Raw genomic sequence first — 14,614 nt, 5'->3', positions numbered from 1 at the left:
AAATGTAAATGGAAGAAGCCAGCAGGCTCACTAGGAGACCACTTTCAGAACCAAGATGGGGAAAAATTCCGAAGCTAATAAAAGATGTTCTAATTGTGCTTCTTAATGGATTCATCTTTTGCCTTTTAGGGATGATTTTAAAGGTGAATATCAATCATCAGGACAAAAGTTGGAAATCCAAAATAATTTTAAATTTTTCTTTTTATATGTTAAATTCTTATACAAATTAAATCAATGTTTAATGCATGTTTATTTATTGCTCTGGAGCTTCGCTTCCAATAAATTATAAAAATTTCCTTTATTAAACTTATCTGTAAATGTGTATACACAATGACTATATTTACATGATTTCAAAATTTACTTACAGTTCTATTAGCATTCTCACATTTTAAAATAAAATAAAATGAATCCATATAACTTGAATTCATGTGAATTAATAAGGCTTAATTTATATTGAGTAAATAACTAAAAATAAAAAAAGCTTCTTTATAATTATTAATTCACATTTTTCCAGGTGGTCAAATAAATAATAAAATTACTAAATTCTATAACATTTAAGATCTATTTCCCTTGTTTCTAATTTTTTTAAACAGGAAATTATTAATATTACTATCTACATTTGTTTGATAGCTTGAATTTTGAAAGTAAAAATAAATAAATTTAATCTGAGATAAATGAAATTAATTATTTAAGCTTTTATTACAAGAGATAATCGATTTACAAGGTTGGGATGCTAAAAGTTCTTCTATTGGAACATTGTCTACCAAATATGAAAACATCAGATACTCTTAACTAAAATATATTTAAACATTAGGCATATTTGTAATTTGGTTAATATAAACAAGGTCTACAATTTCTTTATTCTCTATGTTCTCATTGAGAACCAAGATGCTAGCACTTAAACTATCAGGTATGATATATAAGTGTCTAAAAAATTTTTTTTCCACCTGGAATAATAGAAGACTATAATGTTGGGTAAACTAAAACAAAATTGGTACAAAATAATTTTCAAAAGATTTACATGTAATTAAATTAGCTATATATAGTTGGCTCTCTATATATATACATATATAATTAAATCAACTATATATAATTAACACAATTAAGGTTATTAAAAGTTTTTTATTCTTTACACTCTACTAGGCTTCTGTTATAAAGGGCAGTTACAAATATAGATAAGATCTTTTCACAAACCCCTATTAATTGGACCTCTAACTAAAGGACAGAAGAAAAAAGAGAATGCTGAAGACATTAATTTCTCATTCTAATAAAATAGTTTCTTATGCCTGTTCAATTTCTATTTTTTTTTAAAGCTAATTTTAAAGACATTATGGTTTATGCAATTTGGTTAAAAAATAACTTATTTTAAAATATCACCTTGCATCCCAAATTTCAATTTCTTTTTAAAAGTCAAATTTGATTAATATAAACACAATGACTATATTTCAGCTAACCATGATAATTAGTATTGACTTATTATTAATTATATCCTTGTTTTCCAGATAAAGAAGTCTTTAAAATATAAGATTTAAAGAGAAATTTTACTAAGCTGATGCTCTCCAAACTAAAGCTTTTTCAGTAATGGTCTCTTACAAACTCATATAATAATAATAAATCAATTAAAAAATAATTATATCATTTAATATTTTAAAATTAAATAAATACATTACACATCTTTTTGTTAGTCTCTACACTAAGAAGAAAACTTAGCTATATTTTTAGAGGACATTCAGGAGATACTGGCCTTAGTTTAAGGCTAACGATATGGAATATAGAAGTTATTTTGACACCTTCCCCAAAGAGAGCATGGAAGCTCTTAGCTACTCTGTTTCATGTTTCAGAAGTAATATTAGATTATGCTACTTAATTTATATTAATCCAAACAATTACATATGAAGGTTTTATGAAATAGTATTCAGATAAAGAGGCTAAAGATGGTTTTAAGATTAGGGTAGCATCCCTAGATTATGTCAAGAAACCACCTAGGAAAAGTTAAGTACACATAAAAAAATTTTTTGCGGTTCTAACAACTATTATTAACATTTATTAAATAATCTTCTAAACTGTTTTTCATACATAAGCTCAGAGATATACATATTTTGTACATACACAATTATATTGTTAATTTTAAAGCTTATAACATTGTTTTAGATTGCACATAATTAGTATTCTATTACAATATTATTTTAGATGCCAGATTTTTGTCATATACTTCATTTAAAAACCTATGTTGGACATTTGAATTATTTTTACTACTTTAAAAACAAGGTTATTAAAGATATTCATACAATATATCTTTTTACATAGATATTATCTTTACATAGATCCCTTAAAATACAATTGCTAGATCAATGACAAAATAATTTATTAAATCACTATCCTGATAGATATTATCTTCAATTATAATAGCTTAAGTTAATTTAGAATAACAAGGCTATTACCTATAAAACAAACATGTCATAAGAGTAATTTTCAATGTCTATACTGACTCCATTTTATAGCTTTGCAACTCAGCCCACTATTAGAGACAAAATCAAACCATATATTTGGTGGAAACTGGGCCTTCTTTCATTGTAATGCCCTTTTCAACTCAACGATATTGACTTTAACAACAGGTAAATTTTATTAATCTTCCTGGCCAATAGAAATATTTATTGTCTCTTCTTATGGTTTAAATATTTGTACAATGCTAGGCCATTGTCTACAATTTAAGGTTAATAATGCTCCAGTTTATAGGAATCTTTTTCTATAATTAAAAAAATAAAATAAAATAAAAAGGGGGGAACAGATCCTTATGTAAACTCACTTAATTTCAAAAAGTATTTTCTAAGAATTATGATATTAGGAGTCTTACCACTGCTGAGTGACACATGGAGTAATAGAATGCACCAGATATTACAATAAGGAGATCTTAAATCTCCAACCACAATGGTTACATGTTAGTTCTCTTGAGCTCTCAGGAAGTGAAAATATATGGGAAATCTGTTGGGTCTATTATCCACTTTTAATGTACCCAATGATGTGGACTGGAGAATCAATGCCAATATTTACTGATGACATTCAGGTTGATGATGGGAGGTTTTACAGATACTCAATTACACCCATCCATGTGCCTGGATTTAACTATACTGGATGCAATGGAAATTATCTATATGCTGCTCTCATGATAGATATTCTGGCTGTCTAGAGGTAACCTTTCAGGAAAAAAACAGCATAAGGAATACTTAGGCCAACCAATCATACTGGCCCATGGAATTTAGGATTTTGTGTTAGAACAGTTATTAGAATGGAACTTTCTCATAATAAGTCAGTAATTTCTATAAAATATCCACCAATATCTTACTGCCTAAATGTTCTGCAATAGAATCCAGTGCTTTTCGTAAACGTTAATCCTTTTCTCATGGTTAATGGACAAAATATACAAATGTCTTGCCAATGCTACATATTATCTCTAAAGGTGGTGGATGTTTTTGGATTGATCTTTAAAAATTGATAAAAGACTATTGTATCAAAATATCTTCCTTTAGAAGATTCAAAGCCAGAAAGTCCTAACATGGCAATATTGCCACTAAATATGTTTTACTTTTACTTCTTAAAAATTATTTACAAGCAACCATGTTTAATCTAAATCTTTAATACAGTGAAAGATCTAAGGAACTAGGCAAATAATTGAGTTGTTTAAAACTATTTTCAGAATACAAAATAAGATTAGATATACAATCATTCTGATTTTTGAAACTCCATGTAATTTGGACTATTCCCTATTGTTTGGATATTACTTTGCACTGCTGGTGACCACGAAATAAAGGCCAAATTAAAATCCAACAAACTGATTGATATTACACTAGAAAGATGAATAATTCACATTTATATTCTAATACTAATTTGTTTCTAATTTGTTTCCTATATATTTTAATGTATTTTACATTTCTATCTATTCCCACATTCATTATATCTAGGGGCATGATTCCTTCTGTTAAGATGCTATGGCCCCTGAAAGTTAGGTATTAATAGAATGATTGAGATCAAAGGCTTTAATAATTACTATTACAAATGTAAGTAATGTGTCTTTTGCTCTCAAATTTAGACAAAGGCTTAAATGCCATAATGATTGTAATCATGTCTGCGTTGCTACAACTAAATATCATACTTCCCAGTGGGACTAAGAGATAATTAAGCATAACCTAATGGACATTTGACATAGTAGTAATAATAGCCTGGATCTTATAAAATCACATCATCACATCCAGGAGATTCAAAAAGTAAAATTGATCTCATGGACTCCACATTTCTGGTTGATCAAATACTTACTAAATTGAATGATATAATGTTGGAATGATATGTTTGCTACTAATTATTTTGTATCATGATAATAGGTTGCTATACCATCAGAACCAAGAGCCAGGACCTTGGAGCAGCTCTCAGAACCAAAATCCAGAACCTCCAAATAACTACCCATAATTTGCATTTTAAAAAAATAAATAAAGTGGAGATGTGTGGAGCCATTCTTATTTAGCAGAATTAGACTAGGTTGAGCCACGGGGTGCAGTGTCCGGTTTCTAAGAACTGGCTTCCATGGGGAATATCCCAGATTGCCAGGAAGCACGTGGCACATAATGGGAGTGTCTCTAATGGTTTCCCTGAGAAAATGGCTCCCCTAACTCCACTCTATCCTGTTCATCACAAAAGAAGCCCTTCCTGTTCCAGGCACTTTACCTGTGTGACTATAAAATTAAAGAGAGTTGGCCTACTCCATGTTGTTAGAGGCCAGAGCGGTATGGCCAGACCCATCACACCCTCCCTGTCTCATTTAAAAAGAGCGTTGTCTCTTGTGTGTTTATTGATTAGATAAGTTTATGGGTAATTGATTGATTTATAGCCAACATCATCCTCTGGCAGTTAACCCTTTTCTCATCCATGCAAGATGTGGCTCAGAGACCCCCACACTCACTATCTTGTCCACAATGATTGAAAAGACTTTTTAATTTCTTAACTTTTCACCAAGATTTTTAAAATTTATTTATTTTTTCTGTTGTTTTGTTTTACTTTTTGTTTTTGGTTTTCTGTATTTGGTTTTTGTTTTATGTGAATATGTACTGATTGATTCAAAGACATCCATATATATATATATATATATATATATATATATACACACACATATATAATTTTTTTTCTTTCCTCATTTCTAGTCATTTTTTAAAAGGTGTTATTATCCCATGCTCTGTTTTTTGAGGGTTAGGGTTTTTGATTAGCTTCGATTTTGTTTTGTGTAGTATTTGCCACAACTCTATCTCCCTTGCCTCCCTCCCTCTTCTTTCTATTCCTGACAACCAAATTCCATTTCTTCTTTCCTCCTTTATTCTTACTTCTGATTTTTCTTTTCCTTCCTCATTAACAACATATCCTGTTACTGCTGTATCTGTCCTGTTCACCTTTTGAAGTTAAAAATACTTTTCTACTATCCTATCTCTTCTTCTTTCCTCATATTAAACTCTACACTTAACACCTCTAAATATTAATTAATGTACATAATGTCTGCCCCTGCAACCAATGTCACAGCAATAATTAATATGGCAAAAGTCATAGACAACACCTATTATTTGATAATATGCCAAGATTATTTACTGATATTTTTACTAATGGAAATTGCTTATCTACTATTTCTGCATATGGTACCAATTAACACTGTAGATATCAGAATAGGAACTAAGTATCTAGTCTATGCTATGTGCTGTTAGCAAAATTTGTTGCTATCACTGGACCTCCCAATATGTGAGGTACTACTAATGCAGAGAGACAATATAAGTCATAAAGTAGAAATTTTATAGCTTGAGATCTATCCAGTTAGATGGATAGACACAATATGAAAAAGCAAGGGAACAAACAGTTTTCAAACAACACAGAATACTTGAGCAACAGACTCCATTGACACCACAATGGAGGAAATGACAGAAATGGTTTTCAGAAAACTCATGGGTGAACTGATCTACAAGATAAAAAAAAAAAAAAAAAGACATAAGAAAGGAAATCAGAGAAAATACAAGAAGTGAAAGATTACTTCAGTAAAGAAATGGAGATCTTGAAGAAGAATTAATCAGAAACCTTCAAAATGATGGAATCAATAAACCAAATAAAAAATTCATTGGAAAGCATCACCAGAATAGACCACTTAGGAGACAGAGTTTCAGACAATAAAGAAAAAATATATACTCTTGAAAATAAAATTGACCACAAAGAAAATGTGTTGAAACCATGAGCAGAACTTCCAAAAAATATAAGATAACCTGGAAAAACAAACTTAATATTTATCAGAATACATTAAGGGTCAGAGATACAAACCAAAGGAATGCACATTTTCAATGAAATAATACCAGAAGATTCCCCAAACCTTAATAATGATATGGAAAAATCAAATACAGGATGCATATAGGACACCAAATATACAACATTACAAAAGACCTACATCAATGCACATTATTATGAAAATGCCAAACATACAGAAAGATAGAATTTAAAGACTTCCAGTGGAAAATAACACATCACATTTAGAGTGAAACCAATCTGGATCTCAGCTGATTTCTCAACCTAGACCCTCAAAGATAGCAAGTATTAGAATAATATATACTAAACTCTGAAAGAAAATGGATGCCAGCCAAGAATACTATACCCAGCAAAATTAAGCCTCATAATTAATTTTGAAATAAAAACCTTCCATGATATACTAATGTTAAAATAACTTGCAACTAGAAAGCCTAGAGTAAAAAAATAATAAAATATTTCATGAAGAAGAAATGAAAAATAAATAAAAACCAGCAAAGGGAGGAACTACATTAGGAGAAGTGCCAATCAAAGGAGAAACCAGTTCAAATTAAAAACCAGAAATAACTCAAAATGACAGAGAATAAAAAAACATATCTCCATAATAACATTGAATGTAAATGACCAAAATCCATCCATGAGAAGATATAGACTGGCAGATTAGGTTAAAAAATAAGACCCTAAAGTGTGCTGTCTCCAAGGGAGTCACCTCATAAGCAAAGACATTACACTTACACTGAAAGTAAAAGGATGGGAAAAAATACATACCATTCACATGGGTCTCATAAACAAGCAGGGTTTCTATCCTCATATCAGATAAAGTGGACCTCAACTCAAAGTAAATTAGAAGAGACAAAGAAGGTCTTTAGCACTGTTTAAGGGAATTATGCATCAACAAGGCATAAGGATCATAGATATTTATGTCCCAAACAAAAAAGTATCTACATACATCAAACAAACCCTACTTAATTTCAAGAATCAAATATACCACAACACAATAATACTTGGAGACACTAACACACCTCTCTCATCACTGGATACATTTAACTTATACAGAATTTTTCATCCATCAATGACTGAATATGCTTTCTTCTCAGTAGAACATGGATTCTTCTCTAAAATACATTATATCTTAGGCCACAAACAACCCTTAGCAAATAAAAAATCATAGAGCTAATACCTTGCATTCTATCAGATCATAATGGAATGAAATTAGAAATTGGTGATAAAATAAAAATAGAAGCTAATCTAACACCTGAAGACTAAATAATACACTACTGAATGACCAATGGATAGCTGAAGAAATCAGAGATGAAATTAAAAAATACTTACAGGCAAATGAGAATAGTGACACAACATGTCTTAATCTCTGAGACACCATGAAAGTGATTCTAAAAGGAACTTTTACTGCATTGAACTTACTCATTAAAACAATAGAAATTCATCAAATAAATGACCTAACATTTCATCTCAAAGTCCTAGATAAAGATGAATAAATCAACAGCAAAACAAGTAGAAAGCAGGGAATAATTAAAATCAGAGACAAAACTAATGAAATTAAAACAAACAAAAAAAAAATCCAAAAAATAAACAAGAAAAAATTTGGTTCTTTGAAAAATTAAAAAAATTGATAAATTCTTAGCCATGCAAATAAAGAGAAAGAGACAAAAAATCAATTTGCTAAAATTCATAATGAAAAAAGAAATTACCATGTTCACTACTGAAATATGGATGATAATCAAAAGCGATTTCAAAAATACATGCTCCATTAAACTAGAAAATCGTGAAGACTTCAACAAATTTCTAGAGACATATGACCTACCCAAACTGAATCAGGAAGACATAGAAAATTTAAACAGGTCAATTTCAGTCATTAAAATTGAGGATACCATCAAAATCCTACCAAGAAAGAAAAGCCAAGGACCAGACAGAGTCTCAGCTGAGCTCTATCAGACCTTCAAAGAAGAACTTACACCAATACCCCTAGAATTATTCCATGAAACAGAAAAAGAGAGAACCCTTCCAAACTCATTCTATGAAACAAGTATCACCCAGATATCAAACCCAGGTACATCAAGGAAAGTAAACTTCAGATCAATATCTCTAGGGAACATAGATGCAAAAATTCTCAAGAAAATTCTGGCTAATTACGTACAAAAACATATTAAAAAGATAGTGCCCAACGATCTCGTGGGGTTCATCCTTGCGATGCATGGTTGGTTCAACATATGGAAATCAATAAATTTAGTTCATAACATCAAAAGAATTATATGGCCGTCTCAATAGATGCAAAAAAATTAAATTTTTGACAAAGTATAGCACCCCTTCATGTTCAAAACACTAGAAAAACGAGCAATAGTAAGAACATACCTCAACATTTTAAAAGCTGTCTATGTTAAGTCCACAGCCAACATCATTCTAAATGGAGAAAAACTGAAAGCATTCCCTCTAAAAACTGGACCAAGGCAGGTATGTCCTCTTTCACCACTTCTATTCAACATTGCCCTTGAAACTCTAGCCAGAGAAATTAGACAAAAGAAAGAAATTAAAGGGATAGGAATAGGAAAAGAAGAATTCAAACTATCACTATTTGCTAATGACACGATTCTATATTTAGAAGACCCAAACAAAATCCACTAGAAATTTTCTAAAATGTATAAGTCAATTCAGTAAAGTAGTAGGATATATAATTAACACCAATAAATCAATTGCCTTCCTATACATCAATTGTGAATCAGCTGAAAGAGAAATTTAAAAAAACTTTCCAATTCACAATAGCCTCAAAAAAGAAGAGGTGAATGACCTCTACAATAAAATCTATAGAACACTAAAAAAACAATGTGAAGAAGATCTTAGAAGATTGATAGATCTCCCATGTTCTCAAGAATAGACAGAATTAATATTGTAAAATGACCATACTAGCAAAAGTGTCATACAGATTTAATGCAATTCCTATTATAATTTCAATGGCATTCTTAATAGAAATAGAAAAAGCAGTCATGAAAGTTATTCAGAAAAATAATAGGCCCAGAACAGCAAAAGTAATCCTTAATAGGAATAATGAAGCAGGAGGTATCACACTACCACATCTTAAGTTATATCATAGAGATATAATAACAAAAATAGCATGGTATTGGCTCCAAAACAGACATGTAGACCAATGGGACAGAATAGAAGACACAGAGACAAACCCACATAAATACAGTTATCATATACTAGACAAATGCATCACAAACATACACATTGGAGAAAAGGTAGCCTCTTCAACAAATGGGACTGGGAAAACTGGAAATCCATTTGTAGCAAAATAAAATTGAACCCATATATTTTCCCTGCACAAAACTCAATTCAAAGTGTATCAAGAACCTAGATATTAGAGCAGAGAACCTGTGCCTAATAGAAGAAAAAGTAGGGCTGGGGATGTAGCTCAGTTGGTAGAGTGCTTGCTTTGCAAGCACAAGACCCTGGGTTCAATCCCCAGCACTGCAAAAAAAAAAAAAAAAAAAAAAAAAAAAAAAAAAAAAAAAAGAAAAAGTAGACCATATTCTCTGTCATGTCAGCTCAGGAATGGATTTCCTCAATAAGAGTCCTAAAGCACAAGAAGTCAAAGCAAGAATCAATAAATCAGGTGGTATCAAACCAAAATTTTCTTAACAACGAAGGAAACAAGAGTGTGAAGAGAGGCCTACAGAATGGGAGAAAATCTCTTCTACCTATACCTCAGATATAGCAAAAATCTCCAGGATACATAAAGAACTCGAAAAAACTTAGAACCAAAAAACAAATAACCCAATCATTAAACGGGCAAAGGAACTGAACAGGCACTTCACAGAAGAAAAAATATGATTGGTCAACAAATATATTTTAAAATTTAAATTTCTAGCAATTAGAGAAATGTAAATTAAGATTGCACTGAGATTTCATCTCACTCCAGTCAGAATGGCAATTATCAAGAAAAACAAGCAGCAAAACAAATTGGTAAGAATATGGAGAAACAGGTATTCTTATTTATTGCCAACAATTGTTGCAACCACTCTGGAAAGCAGTATGGAGATTCTTCAGAAAACTTGAAGTGGAAACACCATTTGACCTAGTTATCCGACTCCTCAGTATATAGCCAAATCATCTAAAATCAGCAAACTACAATGTGAGGAGAGGTGACTTGGTTTAGGATTTCTGACTATCTCATAGCAGGAACATGTGCCTGTACGGGGAACTTCCAGTTTAAAGGTGCATATCAAGATTGCCTAGTTGCTATGATGATGCCCTGCTTCATGAGGTACTGTGCAAGACACAGGACTATCAGTCTTGACCTTGAATTTACACACCAGCTGCCAATGGTACAGAATTATGAGAGCAAGTACATAATTATAATTGACTTCAACCTCCAGCCTGCCTGCTTTGAAGAAACTTTCTCACAGAAAACACTTGATGATAAAACCTATATAATGTGCTGAGTTAGCTCTGGGTCATTGTTAAGCCATCAGAGGATGGTGTCCTACCTGGTCCCAGGTATCTGACTATGCGTGTCTGTTTATCTCTTCTTGTTGGGACTAACGACATGTTAACTAACTCAGGCTGACTCCTTACTTCCTAGTGGATGAGCAAGATCAAGGCCTCAAAGGAGGTTTCAAAAGTTTATGACGATAAATCGGACCACCTTCGGGGATTGGTTAACAACAGTTCTGCAAACGTGATCAGCTCGGGCTTGCCATATAGTCCTATGGGACTCTCACCTGCGTGAACCCCACCCCACCATGCTTATCTTTAAGCTGATTGGTTCCCGCCTAGCCTTCACCCTACATAAAAGCTGTGTGACTTCTTCAATAACCAAGTTCCTGCTGTGACTGGTCTCCCTGACATGTCTGATTATCCTCCTGGGTGTGGGCGGTCAGTAGGCCCTACCTTTCCCTACCTTTCCTTGTTGGGGAATGCTCCCTTCCCTTTTTGCTGGTCAAGAAGAGCAAGGGGGCTAAAGACCCCAACATTTTCTAATCCTCCATTACTCCTGGTCAGTTTCTGAATTAATGCCCATGCTGGTCACAACAGTTGGTGCCCATACAGGACTGGACACAGAGGAACATCAATGAATAAATGAGGGGATGCTCCTAGGGATGTGTCAGACAAAGATAGATAAGGAATGCAGTATAGCCATGTGTAAAATATGGGACATACAGGATCCAAAGAAAGGGATCTCTATGTTGCTTTGATTAAGACTATGTTTAAATAAAAAAGGCACAGTTGTCACAGTTTTTAAAATTTGTTATTAAATCTTGCTCCTGGCTCCCTAAAGAGGGAGTGGCAAATGTAGAGACATAGGCAATTGATGCAATGCTTAAAGTAATGCTTAAGGTTTGAGGAAAAAAAAGAAAAGGGAGGGCTTTCCAGAGGAAACATACACTATAGCCCCACAATTTAAGAAAAGAATTTTATAAAAGGAAAAACTTAGTTGAAATGCAGCATGCGGGAATTGGATCAGCTGCACCAGGGCTCCGGGCGGCTATCCGGAGGAGCAGCGTGGACTCAGGAATCAAGAAAAGGAGATATTGAGAGACTTGGGACCAATTCAAAGCAGCCGGGTGAGTGTTTCCCACTGGGCAGGCATCCCGGACGGCGCGGTAGCCCCCGGACAGGGCGGTAGCCCCGAAAGCAGGGATCTTTGCAAAGTAGAACTGCCAGCGAGGCACCCCTCCCCCCGCCGGAGCAGTGATCGCAGACAGCTGGGAGCATTGGAGAGGTGGCTGTTCACCACAGCGCTTGGACTTGGCGCAACCCACCCGCGCTCTGGGAGGCTGCCCAAAGGAGAAGGTTCTTGGTGAGCTGTTTGGACTGAACGTGACCACCCCTGAACACAGGGGGCTGCCCAGAGGAGAAGGAGAAATACGGGCTCCGCACGTCGCTTGGAATTGGAGCAGCTGCGCCAGGGCTCTGGGCGGCTATCCGGTGGAACAGCGTGGTGAGTGGTTTGGTCCCAGAGCATCCGCTCCTGAACATAGGGGGGTTGTCTGGAGAAGGAGGAGGAGCGCGGCGGGGTGCTTGGGCTCGAAGTGACTGCACCAGGGCTACGGGAGGCAGTCGGGACAAGAAGGTGCACAGTGAGTTCTTGGGACTCGTGACGCACCAGATCTCTGGGTGACTGCCTGGTGGAGAAAGTGGTGCGTGGTGGGTCACTTGGTCTTAGAGCGACCGCACGGAACAACAGGTGGCTGCCGGAGGAAAAGGCGTGTGGCGGGTCACTGGGACTCGGAGCGATTGTAAGGGGCTCCAGGTGGCTGCTCAGAGGAGGGGCCGCATAGCCAGGCGAAAAGTGCAGAGCAGGGTCCTAGACGGCTTCTTGGTGGAAGGGCCCCACAGACAAACTGAGGGGCGGAGCGAAGGCTCCAGGACTGCAGGCAGCTTCTCTGAGGAGAGGCAGCCGAAGGAGATTCGTTTGCGAAGGGTGAGGCTTCCAGGCCCAGGAGGTAGGTCCGGGTCCCTGGGAACATTGCAGAAGAAGGCTGCCCAGCCCAGGCGGTAGTTGTGAATTGAACGGAACCTCTGGGAGGAAAACCGACCAGCGAGACCTCCCCACCGGGTGACTCCTCCCTGTTGGGTGAGGTTCTCCCAAAAGGACCATAAAATCAGAGACACAGGCCCAAACTGGTCTTGCATCAGCCCACAACCTACTTCCCTTCTGGATGACCATTCATCAGCAAGTGAAGGTACCTCTGCCCACTAGCAGGGAATATACCCCACCAGAAGGCCACCACCCCTAGGGAGTCAGCTCCCTTGTGGAGCACTGCATTATCAACTTCCTCCAAGATTTCAGGCTACTGAAGACTAAGAGGGGATATAATAGAAATCTTCAGGGATATTATAAGACAATAGAGGAAATCTGTAATATCACAGCGGTCAACTGATACCTGAACAATATGAGAAAACAAGGAAAGAAAATGCTGCAAACAAATCTAGATGTTACATCAATGAAACCCAACGACAGCATGGCAGAAGAAATGACAGAAAGGGAGTTCAGAATGTACATAATTAAAATGCTCAGGGAAGCAAATGACGAGATGCAAGAGCAAATGCAGGCACTGAATGATCGCACCAATCGACAGTTAAAAGAGCAAATACAGGAAGCAAAAGATCACTTCAATAAAGAGTTAGAGATATTGAAAAAAAACCAAACAGAAATCCTTGAAATGAAGGAAACAACAAACCAAATTAAGAACTCCATAGAAAGCATAACCAATAGAATAGAACACCTGGAAGACAGAACATCAGACATTGAAGATAAAATATTTAACCTTGAAAACAAAGTTGAACAAACAGAGAACATGGTAAGAAATCATGAACAGAATCTCCAAGAACTATGGGATATCATGAAAGGGCCAAATTTGAGAATTATTGGAATTGAGGAAGACTTAGAGAAACAGACCAAAGGAATGAACAATCTATTCAATGAAATACTATCAGAAAATTTCCCAAATCTGAAGAATGAAACGGAAGATCAAGTACAAGAGGCTTATAGGACTCCAAATATACAAAATTACAACAGACCCACACCAAGGCACATTATAATGAAAATGCCCAACATACAAAATAAAGACAGAATTTTAAAGGCCGCAAGAGAGAGGAATCAAATTACATTCAGGGGGAAACCAATACGGATATCAGCAGATTTTTCAATCCAGACCCTAAAAGCTAGAAGGGCCTGGAACAACATTTTTCAAGCCCTGAAAGAAAATGGATGCCAACCAAGAATCTTATACCCAGCAAAACTTACCTTCAAATTTGATGATGAAATAAAATCCTTCCATGATAAACAAAAGCTAAAAGAATTTACAAAAAGAAAGCCAGCATTACAGAACATTCTCAGCAAAATATTCCATGAGGAAGAGATGAAAAACAAAGAAACAAATCAGTAATGGGAGGAACCATCCTAAAGGAATTGTTAAAAAAAAGGAAGAACCAAGTCGTCTCAAAATAAATAAATAAATAAATAAATAAAATGAACCAAATGACCGGGAATACTAATCATATCTCAATAATAACCCTGAATATTAATGGCCTGAACTCATCAATCAAAAGACATAGACTGGCAGATTGGATCAAAAAGAAAGATCCAACAATATGTTGCCTGCAAGAGACTCACCTCGTAGAAAGAGATACACATAGACTAAAGGTGAAAGGATGGGGGAAAACATATCATGCACATGGACTCAGCAAAAAAGCTGGGGTATCCATCCTCATTTCAGATAAGGTGGACTTCAAGTCAAAACTAGTCAAAAGGGATAAAGAAGGACATTACATACTG

Source organism: Sciurus vulgaris (assembly GCF_902686455.1).
Source record: "Sciurus vulgaris genome assembly, chromosome: 3".
Classification (NCBI taxonomy): Eukaryota; Metazoa; Chordata; class Mammalia; order Rodentia; family Sciuridae; genus Sciurus; species Sciurus vulgaris.
The sequence above is the reverse complement of the archived record's forward strand: the minus strand, read 5'-3'. Positions refer to the sequence as shown.